General features: G+C 48.9%; 1 long non-coding RNA gene across 1 annotated transcript in view; it reads right to left on the reverse strand.

Moving 5' to 3' along the window:
• The window catches only part of LOC309614574, a 426,058-nt gene that overhangs the window by 206,940 nt on the left and 199,236 nt on the right, over positions 1 to 19,882 (reverse strand). The window contains exon 4 of the long non-coding RNA XR_014236283.1: positions 11,443 to 11,589. This is a non-coding gene — a long non-coding RNA (uncharacterized lncRNA). The remainder of the gene's footprint in view (positions 1 to 11,442; positions 11,590 to 19,882) is intronic.

Below are 19,882 nucleotides of genomic sequence, written 5' to 3' on the forward strand. Positions count from 1 at the left end.
TGTATAATGCACAAAACCACATGTGCGTATATACATATACATGTCTACATAAAGCCACGAATGTGTATATATACACACATTTTCATATATATATACATGTATACATACAGACACGCTTATGTATACATACATATCCCTATGTGTGCGCTCATATTCACATATATATACATGTGCAAGTGTATATGTACACGTGTATATATACATGCAGGTAAAGGCACACACACACGTATTTCAACTAATCCTCGTATATCTCTACTGTAGTACTAATAGCCCATTTTCCTGATGAAGAATCTGAGGCATGGAGAGAATATGAAACTTGCCTAAGGTCACACGGCCAGTTAGTGGTAGAGGCTGGATTTGAAACAAGGTAGACTGGCTCCAGAGTTCCTGTGCACCCTCACTAGATTAGAACAGATAACCCAAGAGGTTAAACAGAGGAGACACCGAGAGTCATAAACTGAAACGTACAACTTGCACCCTGGGGTAGGCCATGTCCAGCGATATCTGCCCAGAATTCCTCCCATTTCTGTCCATTGAGAGTTGGAGTCAATTTCTCCTGCCTGTGTACACACACACACACACACACACACACACACACCCCATAGCCTAGCCAGCTGACACATAAAAGTAACGCTCACACTGCATTTTCCCCACTCTGATTCAGTTAGCCCTGCAAACCTGAACCCAACATTCCCAGCCCACGGTCACGATTTACCGTCACGAATCACACAATTAGCAAAACAAATGACACTTGCAGTTAGAGCCTGTCAAATTAACCGTGGGGTGCCTGAAGCATGTGGCAAGAAGCTACCAGCCCCGCCAAAGCCACGTGGCGAATAAGCCTAGAGTAAAAGGTCAACAGGCGTGGTTGAAATGGACCATCTCTGCTTCGGTCAACAGGTGACAGTAACAAAGATGGCAGCATGGAATGTCTACTTAAAAGGAGGGAGGGGGACTTCCCTGGTGGCGCAGTGGTTAAGAATCTGCCTGCCAATGCAGGGGACACGGGTTCGACCCCTGGTCCGGGGAGATCTCACATGCGGCGGAGCAACTAAGCCTGTGCGCCACAACTGCTGAGCCTGCGAGCCACAACTACTGACCCCACATGCCACAACTACTGAAGCCCGCGCACCTAGAGCCCGTGCTCCGCAACAAGAGAAGCCACTGCAATGAGAAGCCCACGCGCTGCAACCAAGAGTAGCCCCCGCTCACCATAACTAGAGAAAGCCCGCGCGCAGCAACAAAGACCCAACGCAGCCAAAAATAAATAAATAAAATAAATAAATTTATTAAATAAATACATTAATTAAATAACATAAAAGGAGGGAGGAAACCATGGTGAGTTCCAGGACCTGGCTTTACCCCCAGCTGGCTGTGTGATGTTAGACCATACTTCACCTCTCTGGCCTCATTTCCCCAGGTAAGCTTGGTGATGTCCAAAGAACTATCAAGTTCTTTTCATGATTCTCCTTAGTTTCATCTTTAGCACTGGTCATTGCCATAGCATTTACTTTTGACGGGGGGGAAAGAAATCCAGCAAACTCTACTTTGCCACTGTAAGGAAACCAGGGGACAGAGGGTGTCACTGACCTCATGGTAACACAGTAAGTCACTGATAGAACCTTCAAAACCCAGGAACCCCAAACCCAGGCTCTTTTCCTCCTATGGTTAATACCACTCTGCTCCTACACTGGATTCTAAGTTACCTATGTAGGAATTCACACCCTCCCACACCTCTGGACGTGTCCTGCAGCCACCCAGCAGTTCCTCAATTAACGCAGGCTGGTGAGACATTACCACTGTCACTGGATTTTGTTTCCTTGCCCCCACCAAAGCCAGCTGCTTCCTTCAAATTGGTATCAATTGTGCCAGGAAGTTTCTTTTTCCCTGCAATCTGTTGTATGCAGGAAGATCAGAGGGATCCGTCAAATGAAGGACGGAACCAGATGGGCACATGGAGATACCGGCTGGCCGCTCTGGACTGACTCACCCCAGCCCTGTTGGTCGTTTGGCCAGTCCCCTGTGCTAGGGGCTCTACTGACTGATAGTGAGGACAAAAGGAGAGTCGTTACGATATTTAATCAGAAAGCACCATCATCACCCTAAAGAACCTCTGGTCTGCTCCAAAGCCAGCTAGGAAACTGACCTCACCCCCTTCCTACAAGCCCACTGCCTCCAGTCTATCCAAGACCAAGGGATGCAATATGTCTCCTGGGGGCAACATGTCCAGGAAAACAAAGCTTTTCAGAGGATCTGTGTGGACATCAGATGGGACTACCTCTCACTCATCTCACAGATGTCAAAGCTAAGGCTGATCATAATACTAACATGTATGTATACAAGTATACAGTGCGTACAAGGCCCTATTCTAAGTGCCTGACGTGCTGTGGTAGGCAGAATAGTGGTCCCCCGAGGATGCCCGTGCCTGAATCCCTGAAATCTGTGGCTACATTAGGTTACATGGCAAAGGGGAATTCAAGATGCAGATGGAAATAAATGGCTAATGTGTTCACCTTAATATAGTGAAATTATCCTGGATTGTTTCCGTGCGTCCAATATAATCAGCAGTGTCCTTAAAAATGGAAGAGGGAGGCAGAAGAGAAAGCTGTGACTAAGGAAGGAAGGCATGAAAAGAGGTCATGTGGCTGGCCTTGAAGATGGGGGAAGGGGCCATAAGCCTAGGGACTCAGGCGGCATTTAGAAGCTGGAAAAGGCAAGGAAACAGACTCTCTCCTGGAGGCTCCAGAAAGAACCAGCCCTGTGTTCCTTGATTTTAGCCCAGTGAGACCCACCTTGGATTCTAACCTATGGAACTGTAAGATAATAAATTTGTGTTGTTTTAAGCCACTGAATTTGTGGTCATTTGTTACAGCAGCAATAAGAAACTAATACGTGAACCAACTCACTTTATTAATTATAATTTTTATAATAATTTCATGAGGTGTTATACTACTCACTATGGCTACAAGAATGCTGCATTAACAGAATACCGCAAACTCAGCAGCATACAATAATAAGCATTTATTTCTCACTCACGTGTCTGTTAGTCAGCTAGCAGTTAGATGATACAGGGAAGGTCTGTCTGAGCTTGGCTCCGTGCTAGGTGTGAATTCTGAATCTGCTCCAAGTCTCTCATCTTCTGTGGGTTGGATGCTACCAAAGGCATGTTGTCATGATGAAAGGCACACAGGAAAGCAAGCCCAACTGCATCCACACGTTTCCATCCTCCACTCCGGTGATATTGTTAACATCCCATGAACCACAGCAAGTCACATGGCCAAGACCAAAGTCACAAGGTGAAGAAGTGCATTCACCCACCTTGAGGCCATGGCAAAGGTATACATGTGTTAATTTTATTATGGAGGAGTGAAGAACTGGGACCAATAGTTCAGTCTACCAATGACAAACACTACTGTCAGCAACCCATTCTACAGGTGAGGAAACCAAGGCACCAGGTCATTAAGAAACTCATCCATGATCACATTGCTAGTAAATGATGGAGTCAGGATCAGAACCCATTCTGCCTTCAGAATATTGGTAGAGGGCTTACACTTACTAATTGCTGGAGCAAGGTCCCTATGACTCTAAATGCCACTGTCTCTGGGTCAGGAGGGGGCATCATCCAGGGGCTGCAGAGATCCCCAGAAGTGAGAGAAAGACACTGGGAGAGGGAGGTTCCCAGTAAAAAATGCAGCTCTTTGCCACAGTGTCTAGAGACTCAGGATGCTCTTGAGGGCCCTTCCATCTCCTGGCATGGGCAGGGGGTCACCAAACTCCTCTCCCTTGGCCCTGTAACTGTGTGTCAGTGAAAACTCCAACTTAAGTAATGACACACTAAGGACAGAAGAGAGGGGAGGGGATGCCTGAAGTCCAACCCCCTCCACGTCCTGCAGCACCTGAGCCTCAGCCCTTCTCCTTGTCACCCCAGCCAAGATCTCCCCACTTCTAGCTCAAAAGGGGTGGCACATACTCTAACCAAAACCAAGAAGCCCTCTAAGAGAGCAAGGCAGGTAACACTTTTAGAGCACACACTATACGCTCTCAGATTTTCCTTTCCTATCACGCAGGTGACTGACAGTCCTCCCAGTCTGAGCTCAGAACAGCAAGGCTCAGTGAATGAAGTTAAGGGATTTGCAGACAGTCACCCAGTTATTGAATGGGGAAGCCCACACTGCAACCCAGGTCCCCTTCTCTTTACCATGCTGCCAGCCCTGAACCCAGTGCAGAAACTTCAAGGAGAACCTCCCTGAGAGATGGGACAGTGGCCCTTTGATTCGTGCACTGCCCATTCACTGAGCACCCCTGGGGAAGGCCCTGGCAGAGGGGTCCAGAGCTACTGCACTTTGAGTCCTGGTTTTACCATCTACTAGATGGGAGAGCTGGGACACATTACTTAACCTTTCTGTGCTTCCGTTTCCTCACCTGTAAAATGAAGGCAGTAACAGTATCTCGGGGGTCCCTAACCCCCGGGGCGGTGGACCGGTACTGTTAGGAACCGGGCCACATAGCAGGAGGTGAGCGGCGGGCAAGCGAGCAAAGCTTCATCTGCCACTCTCCATCGCTCCCCATCGCTCCCCATCGCTCCCCATCGCTCGCATTACCGCCTGAACCATCCCCCACCCACACACCCCAGTCCGTGCAAAAATTGTCTTCCACGAAACCGGTCCCTGGTGCCAAAAAGGTTGGGGACTGCTGCAGTATCTAACACCTCAGGAGGGGCTTCTGAGGATTATAGGGTTTGGTAAAAATGAAGCACTTACAACAGTGCCTGGCATATGGCTGGTGTGATAAAAGCACTAGCTTTTATTGTCATAACTGCGGTAGACAAAACTGACTTCATCCTCGCCTTTACAGGATTCCAGCCTAGTGGAGGAAAACAGATGTGAAACAAACACAAATAAACATGTCATTATAGATCACGCTATGACAGAAAAGTGGAGTGAATGGGAGAAAACAACAACAGGACAGCTTAAAGGTCAGAAAGCACTCACCACACAAAGACGGAGGGAATGAGCATTCCAGGCAGAGGAATGACACGCGCAAAGGCCCTGGGGCGGCAGGAAACAGGGTAGTTTTGTACCATTCAGCAGAGGTCGGTGAGGCTGGAGAACACTGAGTAAGAAGGAGAGCAGCTGGGCCAACTCATACAGGAGCCCCATAGGGATTTTGGTCTTTAGGAGCAGAAATGGGAAGGCTTACGTATGTTATGGGTCAGACACAAGTGGATTCCCACTTCAGAAGGTCATGCTGGCTGCTGAGTGGAGAAGGGATTGCCGAGGGGTGAGATTGGATCCAGGGAGTCAAATCTGGAAGCTGTTGCTGTGATCTAGGCAGGGTGACTTGGATAAGAGTGTTGGTGGTGGAGGGAAGAAAAAAGCTCAGCTGAAGCCCCAGGTGCCTGAGGCTCATGAGGAGAGAGTCCATAAGCTGGCCAGGATGGTCAGCTGGCTGGCTCTCACCTACTGTCCTGGCCACGGACAAGCTGCCCTGCGTGCTCAAGGCACCATCCTGCTTAGCCAGCTTGGAATGTTCTAGAACACCTCTCTCAGTGGACTTTACTTCTCAAGGCTTTATGAAGGTCCATGCTGAGAGGTGCTGGTGACCTCGGAGCTGACCCCCACACCCTTGGCAGGAAGGGAAGCCATAGTGGGGATAGTGGGAGACGTCTGAAAATTAGATGTACAACCCGACAAGGCCAAGAGTGGTATCTTGAAGGGGGACCTCATCCTCTTTGACCCATCTCAAGGGAGGCATCCTCTCCTTGGGCACAGAACTTCTCCCATACCCCCCGCCCCCATCCAACACCAGGCTCTGAGCTACCTTCAGGGAGGGGCCCATGTCTTTCCAGATCTGCGGTCCAGGCCTGGACAACCATCCTGCTGGAAGATGGGCTCTGTGAGGGCAGCTGCCATCTTACACCTCCTTGTAACCCCAGTGCCTGATATATCACGTGCACTCAATCGAATTACGTTCAACGAGAGAACAGATGACTCTCTTCCATTCCCTTGGAGTCAACTTCTCAGTCACTAAATCAATGGTTCCTGTGGCCAAGCCAAAACCATAAGCACTAGTCAATAGTTAATGCCCTAAAGGAATCCACATCATGCTAGGAAGTCAGCATGGGCAGAAAGAGAAGAGGTCCATTCCTGCTGTCCAGACACGAGGAAGTCAGAAACCTTTCAACAGAGGAAGATGACTTCAGGGTAGAAGAACCTAAAGATGGAAGGGAACTTGAGCTCAGGTGGGATCTGGATACAGAGGGATAGCCCATTAGAGAGAGGGGAGCCTCCACTCACTGAATACCTGCCATGAGCCAAACCCCAGCAGGAGCCCTTAGACAAGTTCTTCCCACAAGAGCCCTGGCACACGAGCTAGCAGCCCACGTCACGGCTGAGGACGCTGAGGCTCAGGGTGGCGAAGCGACTTGCTCACGGTCACAGAGCCAGCCGCCGGTAGAGCTGCGGCTGAACACAGCCCTGTCGGTGGCCAGAGCCCGTGGACCCCTCAGGCATCCAAAGAGGAAGAAACGTCGAGAACAAAACATAAAAGTCAAAGAGAGACAGTGGCAGGTTCAAAAGACAAGGAGGCGACCTGCTTACCAGGACCAGTGTCCCACCCAAAGGTGACCAGGATAAAATCACAGGGCGGGGTGATGGTGAGGTGGACCTTAAACGCCACGCGAAGAGGTTAGACTATTTTCGAGTGGAGAGGGACACGGTCAGAGCTGTGCTTGCAGAATTTGGACTTGGCCACGGGGAGGAGGAGAGGTGAGGGACAGGAAAACTCTGCATGCCCGACACGAGGCCCGGCACGGGAGAGGCAGGGGAAGAGAGGGAGGAAGACAGGAAGTGGGACCAGCCGGAAGGAAGCAGGAGCAGGGCCGCCGGCTGGAAGGGGTCCGGGGAGAGGGAGAAACCACTTCTCCTCTCCTTTCTGATGAGAGCAAGATTATTACTTGAGAGCAGGGCAGGACTTCCCAAAACACAGGTCGAGAAGAGCCCTGAGCACGTGTCCCCCACAGAGGTCGCGGTACCCAAATCATGTGGTCACTCTGACCACCTCTGTCTACACTGGAGCTTCGTCCACACTGAGCTCTGGCCTCAGGCCCTGGGGGACCCAGCAGTGCCCCTTCCTCTGGCATCTCAGGGCCAAAGACAGGCACAGAGATCAATGGAACCCAAAGGCAAATGGTGAGAGATGGAAAGAAAACTGGATGAAGAAACCAAGGTGCAGAGAGGTAAACAACTTGCCTGATATACAGCGAGTGCGCCCCAGAATCAGGATTCTAACGCAGGCTCCTCTGTGTAGACCTTGCCTGTACCACTCAGGGACCCAGCAGGGAGGAAGCGGAGGAGTAAACGCCCTGACCTCACTCCCTTCCTGCCTTCCCACTTGCCAGTGCCTCCCAAACAGAAGCCCGAGGGCACCAGAGCCCCGTGTGGTACCCATCCTGTTGCATCCACACAGGTTGGCCTCCTGACGGGGACACGGAGGTTACCCAGCACCTTGTCACTCCCACAGCCAAGACTCTGGTAGGTACCTGGGCCTCAGCTGCCTCCACCCTGCAATCCGCGGGGCCGGCGAACGGCCTGGACTCTGCAGCAGGAGGCCGCCTGCCTCTCTGTACAAGGGCAAGACGCCTCACATGCCTCCACCCCAAGCTGGTCCAGCAGCATCAGGCTCCCTCCTTCCTTCCTCATTCACACTCCCGGGCCCTGCCCTGTTTCTGTCGTATGCAAAAATCTCAAAATAGCCTACATCCGTCAAGGCAGGCCATCGGGAGTGGCTGTCTTGAGAGAAGAGGGCCAGCTGATGCCACTGCAGCCCAAGCCGCCCACTCTGGGCCCCGGCCTGCCCCTCTTACCCTCCCTGCCAGCCCTGAACATGAAGGCCTGGCTGCCGGTAAAAAGAAAGGGCTCCTATCTCTGATTCCACAGCGCCTCTGATAAGAAATGTCATCCCTTGCTGTGTAATATTACGTGGCTGGATAAGAATCTCTATCATGCTCAAACATATGGCTGGCTACAGAACACAGAGCCCGGCGGTGCAGGATAATTTATTTGCTTAAGCTGAAAGCCCTGGGAGGCTGAGAGAAGTGCACTGAATAAAAGAGTAAGGGCCAAATTATAACCTCTCTGACTTGGAGTTAGGATTGTTTCCCAGGGAAAGATGCAGCACCTGAGGACGATAGCGGGCCTGCCTCACTTTTCTCCCAACCCAATAAGCATTTTTCACCTTCCTCTTTCCTCAAAGGGCACTTTCACTTATGTGATCGCATTTAATCCTCACGACAACCTCAAGAGAAGCACTTTTAGCCTCCTTTTGCAGATCAGGAAATTGAGATTCAGCAAGGTTAAGTACCATGGCCAAGGTCACATGGGCAGCCACGCCAGCACGTGGAATCAAACCCATCGGGTCTGACTCACCAGCCTGCTGTCAGATCAGGAGTCCGATCCCAGCTGCTGGGTCGCTTGGCTCATACAACGAAATTAATCAATTAAGTCAGATCGGCCTGACTGACAGCGTCAGCTACATGTTGTCATCTCGAAGGTCCGTTTCAAGCCTCTCCCCCCATCCTCTTGAGTCTTTGTAATCTGGGGAATAATGAAGCCTGGCAGAGCATAGAAACTCAAGGGGCGGGGGTGGGTAGGCCAGGGACGGTACCCAGGAGAGGAAAAGGGACATCTGGGGCTTCCACTCCAGCCCATGTGTTTGAGGAGCAGGAGGCAGAAGGACACTGTGGAAAGAAAACTCCCCCCTCCGTTCATCATTCATGCGTTCACAGATACTAATGGAAAGGCTGTGGTGTGCCTGGATCTGGGCTTGGCCCAGGCGATAATATCCTTGCAAATGGACAGATCCCGCCCTCCTGGAGGGGTCTGCCTTCTGGGACTTACAGATCGACAGAGGCAGGAACCACAGACTGTGTTAAGTGTGGACGTAGGAGGTACAGGCAGCTGATTTGGGAGTGGTGGACATGCATCCGTGGAGCCATTAGGTTACACACTCTACACGCTGTGATATGCCCTCCTTTTTTTCATTTTTTAAAATCAACATTGTTAAGGACGACAGTGGTTAATAGAACTTCAAGAGTGTTCCGTATCACTTCATAAAGCCACCCACTCTTTTTAACAGCTGTAGAGTACTCCATTATATGGAGGTATTGTGATTTAATCAACCGATCCCCAACTGAGGAGCATGTAAATTGTGTCTCATTGGGGGAGATGAACAGAGGAAGCAGAGAGGGCTATTAGGGCAGTGAAACTATGCCGTATGATACTACCATGGTGGATGCATGTCATTATACAGTTGTCATAGAATGTTCAACACCAAGAGTGAATCCTAATATAAACTATGGGCTTTGGGTGATAACAATGTGTTGGAGAATGTAGATTTGTCAGTTGTAACAAATATACCATTCTGGCACAGGAGGGAGAATATACCATTCTTGCTAGTGAGGGAGGCTGCATGTGGGGACAGAGGATATATGGGAACTCTCTATACTTTCCACACAATTTTTCTGTGAACCTAATAATAATAATAATAATAATAATAAAATCAATTGATCAGGCAAGTGTGAGTTTAGCTCAAAAATCTCAATTCCATTCTGTTTTCTTTTTTTAAAAATTTTTTTCCTATTTCTTTCTTTATTTTCTTTCTTTCTTTATTTTTGGCTGTGGGTCTTTTTGGATCTTCATTGTTGTGTGCGGGCTTTCTCTAGTTGTGGTGAGCGGGGGCTACTCTTCGTTGCAGTGCATGGGCTTCTCATTGTGGTGGCTTCTCTTGTTGCAGAGCACGGGCTCTAGGCGTGTGGGCTTCAGTAGTTGCAGCACGCAGGCTCAGTAGTTGTGGCGCACGGGCTTAGTTGCTCCGCGGCATGTGGGATCTTCCTGGACCAGGGCACAAACCCATGTCCCCTGCATTGGCAGGCAGATTCTTAACCACTGCGCCACCAGGGAAGCCCTCCGTTTTCTATTGACTATTTTTCTCCCTAAATTTGGGTCAAATTCTTCTGTTCCTTCACATATCCAGTAATCTGATTAAAAACTAGGCACTGAAGATAGGGGTAGGGGATTAAGAGGTACAAACTACTACATATAAAATAAATAATCTACAAGCCTATATTGTACCGCACAGGGAATATAGCCAATATTTTATAACAACTATGAATGGAGTCTAATCTGTAAAAATTTTGAATCGCTATGTTGTCGTCCCAAAAGTAATACAATACTGTAAATCAGGGGTCCCCAACCCCTGGGCCACGGACAACTACCGGTCCATGGCCTGTTAGGAACTGGGCCACACAGCAGGAGGTGAGCGGCGGGAGAGCGAGCAAAGCTTCATCTGTATTTACAGCCGCTCCCCATCGCTCACATTACTGCCTGAGCTCTGCTTCCTGTCAGATCAGCGGTGGCATTAGATTCTACTGTGTACTGCGCATGCGAGGGATCTAGGTTGCGCGCTCCTTGTGAGAACCTAATGCCTGGTGACCTGAGGTGGAGCTGAGGCGGTGACGCTAGCGCTGGGGAGCGGCTGCAAACACAGATGATCATTAGCAGAGAGGTGTGACTGCACAGTGACCATAATAAATCAATTGCTTGCAGACTCCTATCAAAACCCTATCAGTGAGTGGCAAGTGACAATTAAGCTGTATCTTACAGAGTAGACTGGACATAAGCAACACACATCAGGTATCACTGTCTCCCATCACCCCCAGATGGGACCATCTAGCTGCAGGGAAACAAGCTCAGGGCTCCCACTGAGTCTGCGTTATGGTGAGCTGTATAATTATTTCATTATATGTTACAATGTAATAATAAGAGAAATAAAGTGCACAATAAACGTAGTGTGCTTGAATCATCCTGAAACCGTCCCCCACCCCGTTCCGTGGAAAAATTGTCTTCCACGAAACCAGTCCCTGGTGCCAAAAAGGCTGGGGACTGCTGCTGTAAATCAACTATACCTCAATTTAAATAAAAAAATAAAATCAAAACTAGGCATTGTAGGTCCATAAGTAAATAGAGAAATAAGTAAATAAAAAAGGTCTCACTGTTTGCTATTTCAAACAATGTTGAGATGAAGATCTTATTCACATCATCTGCAACTATGCATGTATTTCTGCAGAATAAATTCTAAGAGTTCACCCAGCAACTTTAAGCTCGACTTTTCCTGCCCCCTTCACTGTAGCTGTGGCCAAGTCTCACACTGGGTCTTGACAGCTAGCGGCTCCCCGTGTGCCGCCCTCTTTAGAGCCTGGGAGGGCTGTCCTAAAAGCACCTTCCTCCTCCTTGCTGAGCATCTGCTGCCATTCCCACAACAGCACGTGAGCAAACAAACAAATGTCACTCGGGTCGCTGAGACACCATTCCTCTCGCTTCTGCCTTGTCTGGCGCGTGGTGGTTGAGTTCAGGAATCAAGCTGGACATTAAACAAGACACCTACCTCTCTTCACCCAGGCTGCTCCCAGAACTAGTTGGCTTTCTTCTTTTTCTTCTGGGCCCTGACATGTCCAAGAGTGCAGAGAGCCCAAGGCTGGAGAGAAGCAAGTCTCCACAGGAGCTCGGAACGCCTCTGAAACCTCAGCCCGGCCTAGGAAAACACAGTAAATAATGTCAATTATGCAATGTGGAGACCGAGGCACCCTGAAGAAAAGAATTCATTACCAAAAGAAAAATCCTCTGATATTCAGAAGATGAAAAGAATATGTCTTCGTGGCTGAAATAAAGTGGAACTAAGGTAAAGGACGTCATCCTACACGTGGGAGGCTGGCCATCCACTGGTAGATGCCGAGTGAGGAGAACAACCATGAGTAAGACAGAGCCCCACTCCTCCAGGAACTCATGATCCACTGGAGGGTACTGAGAAAAAGGCTGTGAGCCATGTGGTCCTGGATGGAGGGACCAAGAGCTTTGGGAACAGAGGAAGGCATCACTGACTCTTCCTTCGTAGATGAGAGAAGAGGATATTTGAGCTAGGTATTGAAGAGCAGAAGTTCACCAGGCAGAGAAAGGTGGGGAACTTTTCAAACAGTATTAACAGCATGTGTGACGTGGAGTGTGAAAGAACGGTCTGCCAGCGGTCAGACTGTAAGGGGAATCCCTCACAGGCTGTGCGAAGAGTTTGCCCTTCCCCCACAGATGCGATGGGGACTCATAGAGGCTCTTGAGCAGCAGGGTGACAGATCAGATCGAGGCCTCAGCATCACCGTGAAGGAGCAGCTGGTGAGAGCAAATTCTCAGCCGAGTGCGAACCAGTTCATCACAGAGCAGAGCAACAGACACAGTGATTAAAACAGTGGCCTCTGGAGCCAGCTCTCTGTCTTCAAATCCCAGCTCTGCCCCTACCAGCTTGAGAAAGTCTTCTCATCTGTGAAATGGGGATAACATCAGCAGAGGTCTCTTTGTGCTAGTACATGGATTGTGAAATAGGTGAGTTAATAGACGTAAGGTGCTTAGCACAGGGTCCAGTACACAACAGGGGCACAAGACATGACATCTTTGGGACTGCTCCATCTCCCTATTCCCCTAGCGTTCAGCACTGCCAGTTCTTTTGAAACGCAAGCGGCCATCAATCCGAGCAAAGGCGAGCAAGGTTTGATTTAGGAGGGCTGGAACTCGGTCTGAAATAGAGTTTGGGAACTGCTAGAATTGTCAGCTTTCCCAACAGCCCTGTAACAGGGATGATCTGAGATCGTGGTTCTTGATGCTGCTTCACCAGAGAATCACGGGGGGAGATGTTATAACCCCGAAGCCTGGGCTCCACTCCTGACTAATTAAGTCAGAATCTTTGGGGGTTGGGTCCTGGCAGCAAGATATTTAAATTCCTCAGATGATTCCAGTGTGAAACCCCGTTTGAGAACAACTGATCTATGAGTCAAATTCAGCAGCAAAGGGAACGCTGGCAGAAGGAAAAGTGCCGCCACCCCAAGCTGTGTCACCTCCAGAAGCTACTCGGCCCTCCAGGCTTCTGTTTCCTCCCCGGCTGGGTGGGTGTGACGACGCCTGGACCCTGAACACCTCACAGGGCAGGGGGAGGCCACCCTGAGCTAACAGACTGAGAGCGCCCGCGTCACTAACGTTGTGACACACCCCTCAAAGCTCTTCTGGAAACCGAGAAGGGCACCGCACACCAACAATGCAACCAGGAAGGGAACTAGTGGCAAAAGCACTGGTTAGGTGTGGAGAGCTAGTAGTGGCCGTAGGCCCTCTCACTAACCAGCTGTGTTACTAGCAGTCCCACCTTTCTGAGCCTCAGTTTCTTCAGCGGTTGACTAGGGATGAGTCCTGACTTACCAATCAGACAAAGGGAGAGTGGGGTGCAAGGCAGGAAGACGTAGGTTGAGCTCTGAAGGGTCAGGCTCATGCAAAGCATTTTGATTTAGCATTTTCTAGGTCTTCACTGGAATGTGAAAAGTTCTGGAGAGAGGAAATGCCCCCTTCAACAACTGTTGTGACTGAAGGGAGTGGGGGAGACGAGGGGCCGTGGAAGCTTTCTTCGGGGCAGGCTAGGGGGGAGCCCGCCGGCGTCCAAGTAGGGGTGGGTGATAGGACAGCAGGGCAGGGTGTGGCCGAGGGCTGCCCTGGCCGAGACATTAAGATAGGAAGTGCTATCTGGGAACAATGGAACTACTGAACCGTTGTCCCAGCCTGGATCTGACAAGAGGGGATAAGACTCCAGGAAACGCGTCCCCCAACAGCTGGCCGGAGTGGTCCCGACAAACCATGGGCCCCTTTATTTGTTCATTCATTCACTCGTTCATGTGCCCCGCACTAGTGCACATCAACCACGTACCAAGAATTGTGTTAGAAGGCGGGGATGCTGAGATGAATAAGGCTCGGTCTGCACCCTTAAGAGGGACAAAGATAAATAGGGCAAAGAAAGAAGTAACATTTAAGTACAACACCATGTGCTAAAACACAACAACGACAACAATAATAATAATAGCCACAACTTACTGATGGCCAGCCAAGCATCCTGGCATTTTATATTTATTTTTATTTTTTTTTTAAATTTTATAGCTACTTTATTTATTTATTTATTATTTATTTTTGACTGTGTTGGGTCTTCGTTTCTGTGCGAGGGCTTTCTCTAGTTGCGGCGAGCGGGGGCCACCCTTCATCGCGGTGCGCGGGCCTCTCACTGTCGCGGCCTCTCTTGTTGCGGAGCACAGGCTCCAGACGCGCAGGCTCAGTAGTTGTGGCTCACGGGCCCAGTTGCTCCGCGGCATGTGGGATCTTCCCAGACCAGGGCTCGAACCCGTGTGCCCTGCATTGGCAGGCGGATTCTCAACCACTGCGCCACCAGGGAAGCCCCATTTTATATTTATTATCTCAAATCCTCAGTGTCCTCTCCAAGCAAGAGTTCTTGTTCCATTTTACAAATATGGAAACTGAGGCTCAGAGAGGCTGATTACTCGACCCAGATCACGCAGCAACTTTAGAGGCTGGGCTCGTATCTGAATTCAGGGCAGTGTTCCTTCAACGCTTGGGCTTATTTCCCCACAGCTGCTGTAATCCAAAGAATCACAAGATAACAAGACAAAGTATCCTCCCTCGTGTACCTCTTACACGCACCGTCCCCTCGTTTGGAGAAAACAGTTTAAAAACCATAACAAGCAAACAAGAAAAAAAAAATGAGGCGTGGCACCCAGCCTGGACTTATTGCTCAATACATGCTGACAGACAGAGAAAGACAAATATCATATGATATCGTTTAAATGCAGAATCTAAAAAAAAAAAAAGACACAAATGAACTTATTTACAAAACAGAAACAGACTCACAGACTTACAGAACGAACTTATGGTTACCAGAGGGGAAGGGTGAGGTGGAGGGATAGATTGGGAGTTTGGGATTGACATGTACACACTACTATATTTAAAATAGATAGCCAACAAGGACCTACTGTATAGCACTGGGAACTCTGCTCAATATTATGTAACAGCCTAAGTGGGAAAAGAATTTGAAAAAGAATAGATACATGTATATGTATAACAATCACTTTGCTGTAAATCTGAAACCAACACAACATTGTGAATCAACTATATTCCAATATAAAATGAAAAGTTAAGAAAAAAATAAACATGTCCAATAGTTGAAGGATGCTTAAAAAAAAATACATGCTGACAAATCAGAATCCAACTCTAAGAGCATCTGAGCAGTGGGGCACGGGTGTGAGGTATTTGGGATCCAGCAGGCCTGGGTTTGAATCCTGGCTTCAGTATTTACACCTCCCTGAAACTCAGTTTACTTATCTTAAAGATGGGAGCAATAAAACCTACCACAGGACAACTGGGATGAGGTCCCAGAAAATTGAGACAACTTCCTGCCCTTTAAGATCCCTGCAAGCCCCGCCTCGGCCTCGGGTGAAAGAAAACAGCAAATGAAAGCACAACCAGGAGAGACGCTGGCATGTTTTGGAAGCTGCCACCAACTCTGGAAATAGGCACCACACCGGGAACTCATGTCTTCCACAGAGAGCCGGTTCCCTCCCTTGGACTGGGCAGCCCTCCAGGAAAGGGCACGAACTCACTTTAATTCCGGCGCCACACCTGCCCACCAGCCTGGGTGCCACCTAATCCTCTCAGGACTACACCCACTGATGCCTGATTACTGCTCAGAAAGCTGGGGTACAGCCAAACGGGGGTGTCCTGGGGCAGGGGACAGCTGCTGCAGGAATGATGACCCCTGCTACTTTTAGTTGACATTTACTAAACCCTGACTGTGTTGCAGGCACTACAGTTAGTTTCTCTGTTTTTTGTTTTACCGGCAGGGAGGCGTTCATGGTTTAAATCAGAATTGAAACCTTTAGATTTAAATGATTCCAGACTCTTCAACTGCTGGTAGCTGGGTGATCTTGAGCAAGTCACTTTACCTCCCTGTGCCTGAGTCTGGGCCTGGAGGTCAACTCTAAAATAGAGACTCACCTGTTCCACCCATATGTAGTAGGAACCTACCCACGTGCCAGGGACTAAAGCATTAAATACAAGTAACAGAGATCTCGGCATTTGCAGGGTTTGAGAGGAGGCGGGGGTGGAAGATAGTCAACAAACAGACAAATAAACAAGTAACTACATAGGGGGTCAGATGGTGATATGATACGTGTTACAGAGACCAATAGAGGAAGAACGGGAGAGGGAGACGGGGGGTGAGGTGGGTACTGTTTATACAGAGTGGCCAGGACGGCCTCTCAGGTAAGGAGACATTTGAGATACGTGTGTGTGTGCATGCACGTGTGTGATATTTATTGAGCACTTACTATATTCCAGGTAGCCATTCCAGGGTTAGGTTAGGTGTTTCACATGGATTAACTCATTGTACCCTTTCCAACATCCCTAGAAGGAAGACGGCGATACCTTCCCCACTTTACAGAGGACAAAAGTGAGAAACGTTATTTAAATGACTTGTTCCGGTGACCCAGGTGATTAAGAGCAGAGTAGGTTGCGGGCCTCTGAACTGCACACACTAATTCTTCCATTCCTAGACCCCCGTTTGCCAGCAAGTGATGCTCTGTGGATCGTCACTGTGATCACCGTCAAGACGCCTACGAGGAAAGAAGCAGAGGACACAAGGAGAGGGAAGCAAGGCACAGCTCCTGGCACAAAATACACATCTGAAACCCATTTGGAAAATAGAGGAGCGGTGACTGCAGACGCTTCGTCCTCTCTGTCTGTCTCTGAGAGACACAACACCTTCACTCCCTTTTTTATTCATCTTTACTTAATTTCCTCGAAAGAAGAAGACCTGAGGTTCTGCATCCATTTTAGGCTGACTTACGATTTGCAGCTTTGTTCAAGGTCCTGCTGGCTTCCACACCAAAGGCAAAAGCCACCCATCCAAACTCACGACAGCACCTCTCCCTTCTCAGGGTCATCATTCCAGAGCCAACCTTGGGGTTTTTCTGCTCAAGCCACAGCCTCCAGCAATGGGGAAAAGGAGAGGATGGACAGCCGATGATGGTTCTGCAAGGTCGCAGGAAGCAGACATGGTAACATCCCGAAGGCAGACTCCTCCTTTGAAAGACCGGCACCTGCCTCGGAGATTCTCATCCTCCAAAAGGCCAGAAAGAGCTCCTTTGTAAAGACTGTTGAAGAACCTGCTTCCAGGGAGTCTCCATAATGTGCTTTTCCTCTGGTTTCCCAGTGGAATGGAGCTCCCAGAGGCAAGGTCCCAGGATTTTGCCCCGGATACCTCGCATCTGTAGGGAGAGCATGTTTCGTGAGTGGATCCAGAGATGGATGGATGCAAGGGAAGGAGAAAAGGGAAAGGGAGGGAGGGGAGGAAGGAAGGAGGTGTGCAGTGGAGGGTGAGTAAAAAAAATTCTACGGCACGACATCAGGGGAGGTAGAAATAAAAGGGGAAACAGATAAAAGCAAAATGTCCATTAATATGGAATAGTTGAAAAAAACCATGGAATACTATGCAGCAGTTAAAAAGAGTGAGGTATGTAGACACACAGAGAAAAGCTACAAGATATATTGCTGAGTGAAAAACGAATACACTGAAATATCTGATTCCCTCTAGATCTGAATGCCATAGAGTCCATGGAACCAGAGACAAGGCTGGTGGCTAGATCTGGGGTTACATCCCAAGGAGATCAGCTGACCGAGTCCACTGCCTCAGCGGACATTTCCAACCACGAGGAAAGGAAGGCCACACCTTCCCTCTAGGCCTCTAGGCAACAGTGATCTTATGACCCCGTTTCTAGTCTGGCTTTGGTCCCCCGGTACCTTGAAGGCAAAACGAATCAAATGAGCAACCCTCCGCTCCTGGGCCCCAGCCCGTGATAACCCACGAAGAACAGCGCATTTGCATGGAGCTGCAAACTGAAAACCTACGGGCTCTTTCTGGCTACAGGTTCCACCCACAGGATGTTTAAAATATTTCTCAACTAACTGCCTATATCTAAAACTTCAGGAAATTTCATTACACAGTCCAAAAATGTACTTGGCAGCCCTGGTCCCACACAAGACAACAGCTGGTTGGATGCTGAGGGCAGGGTGGTCCTTTATTCAAGGTATGTACGCTCCCATTGGCTGGAGCCCCATCCCTCAGAGATGACCAAGCCCAAACTCAACCCAGATGCAGATGCCGCTGCTCAGAGGTGAGAAAACTTGCCCAAGGTCACACAGCAAGCCAGGGGTAGGATGGGAACTAGAACTCAGTATTCCTTACACAAAGGCCTGTGTCCCTTCTACCTGCCAGGCTGCACCTCTTCTCATTTAGAACCAGTCACAGCCTTAGAAAGTAGACAATCCATCTGACATCTGGCTAGAACAAGGATCCTGGGTGTCACCTTGAGTCCAGAGCAAAATCCAACTCAGGCAGAAGTGACGCCTCAGACGACACAGGGGCCCAAGCACACGGCACCATAATTAGCCCAGACCTGGTCATCGGGACGCCTCTTGCTCAATGTTATTCTCTGCTTCATGGTTTCCACATCCAGAGGAACAATACTTCCCTAAAAATCAATTGTCCCCAGCAACCCACCTACACAGTTCTTGGAAAATATAGGTTAAACATTCTGCCTCACGCACAAAAAAACAAGGAACAAAGAGGGCAAGGGAAATTCATCACCATAGTCCTGCACTTTTCATTATTCACCCCAAAGGTTTTTTAACTCACCAAGTTCAAATAACCCTGTTCCTTGGGGCTGCAGAGCTATTTTTACCAACACTTGCCAGAGAGGAGGCTCCACGGGTTTTAATAAATGGGATCACTGGGTATCAAGAGACACTAAATGGCTTCAAGAGGCTGGAGGTTAGGGGAACTGAAGATGGGTTGGGAGGAAGATGCTGGAATAATCTGTTTCTGACACAGGAGAAGGAACAGCTGATTCCATTCTGCTGTCCAGAACTGTGGAGGAGCTGAGACACAGGAATTGCGAAACATCAGTCAAATAAATAAGTGGCTCCACTGGGACCATTTCCCAACCTTCCAGAACAAATAAGGAGATAGATGGGTCTGGTTTTAAGAAGAGGCAGCATCCAATGATGGAGGATGGCCGGCACATAGTAAGTGCTCAGTAAATATTACATACACATACGGTTTCTGAATCTCGCCACTTGGGATGGATAGCCCAGTGGACCAACCCTCTCTGTCCACATGTGCCTTCTAGGTGTTCACGCCCAGTCTCAAGGCTTAAATAACATGACTCCCAAATAGGTACCTAAATACTTACCCCTTTACTCCATGTCCTAGTTAGGGCTTTCGAAAGAAACAGACAAAGAAATAATAGGAGAGAGAGAGAGAGAGAGAATTTTAAGGAATTGGCTCACACATTTGTTGTAGAGGCTGGCAAATCCAAAATCTGCAGGGTGGGCCAGCAGGATGGAGACCCAGGGAAGAAGTGATGCTGCAGCCCAAGTCTGAAGGCTGTCTGGAGGCAGAATTCCCACTTCCTTGGGGGCCTTCAGTCTTTTTCCCTTGAGGCCATCAACTGATTGGACGAGGCCCACCCACATCATGGAAGATAATCTGCTTCCCTCAGAGTCTACTGATGTAAATGTTAATCCCATCCAAAAATACCTTCACAGTCATATCTAAACTGGTGTTTGACCAAATGTCTGGATACCTAGCCAAGCTGACATACGAAATTAACCTCCACACTGCAGATTCATATAGCCAGCTGCTTCCTGAATATCTCCACTTGTATGTCTAACAATGCCTGACTAACACCTCAAACATCATGATTCTACCCCTACCCACCACACTTCTCCACTGATCTCCCATAAGAATAAATGGAAACTTCAGTCTCTACTTGCTCAAGGTGAAATCTTGGGATCACCCTTTTTCTGATACCCTGTAATCCAATCCACCAGCAAATTCTACCTTTGTGATATATTTATATCTGATCACTTCTCACAGTCTCCTCTGCAACCACGTG

This window comes from Balaenoptera borealis (assembly GCF_965194805.1).
Source record: "Balaenoptera borealis genome assembly, chromosome: 17".
In the NCBI taxonomy this organism is placed as follows: domain Eukaryota; kingdom Metazoa; phylum Chordata; class Mammalia; order Artiodactyla; family Balaenopteridae; genus Balaenoptera; species Balaenoptera borealis.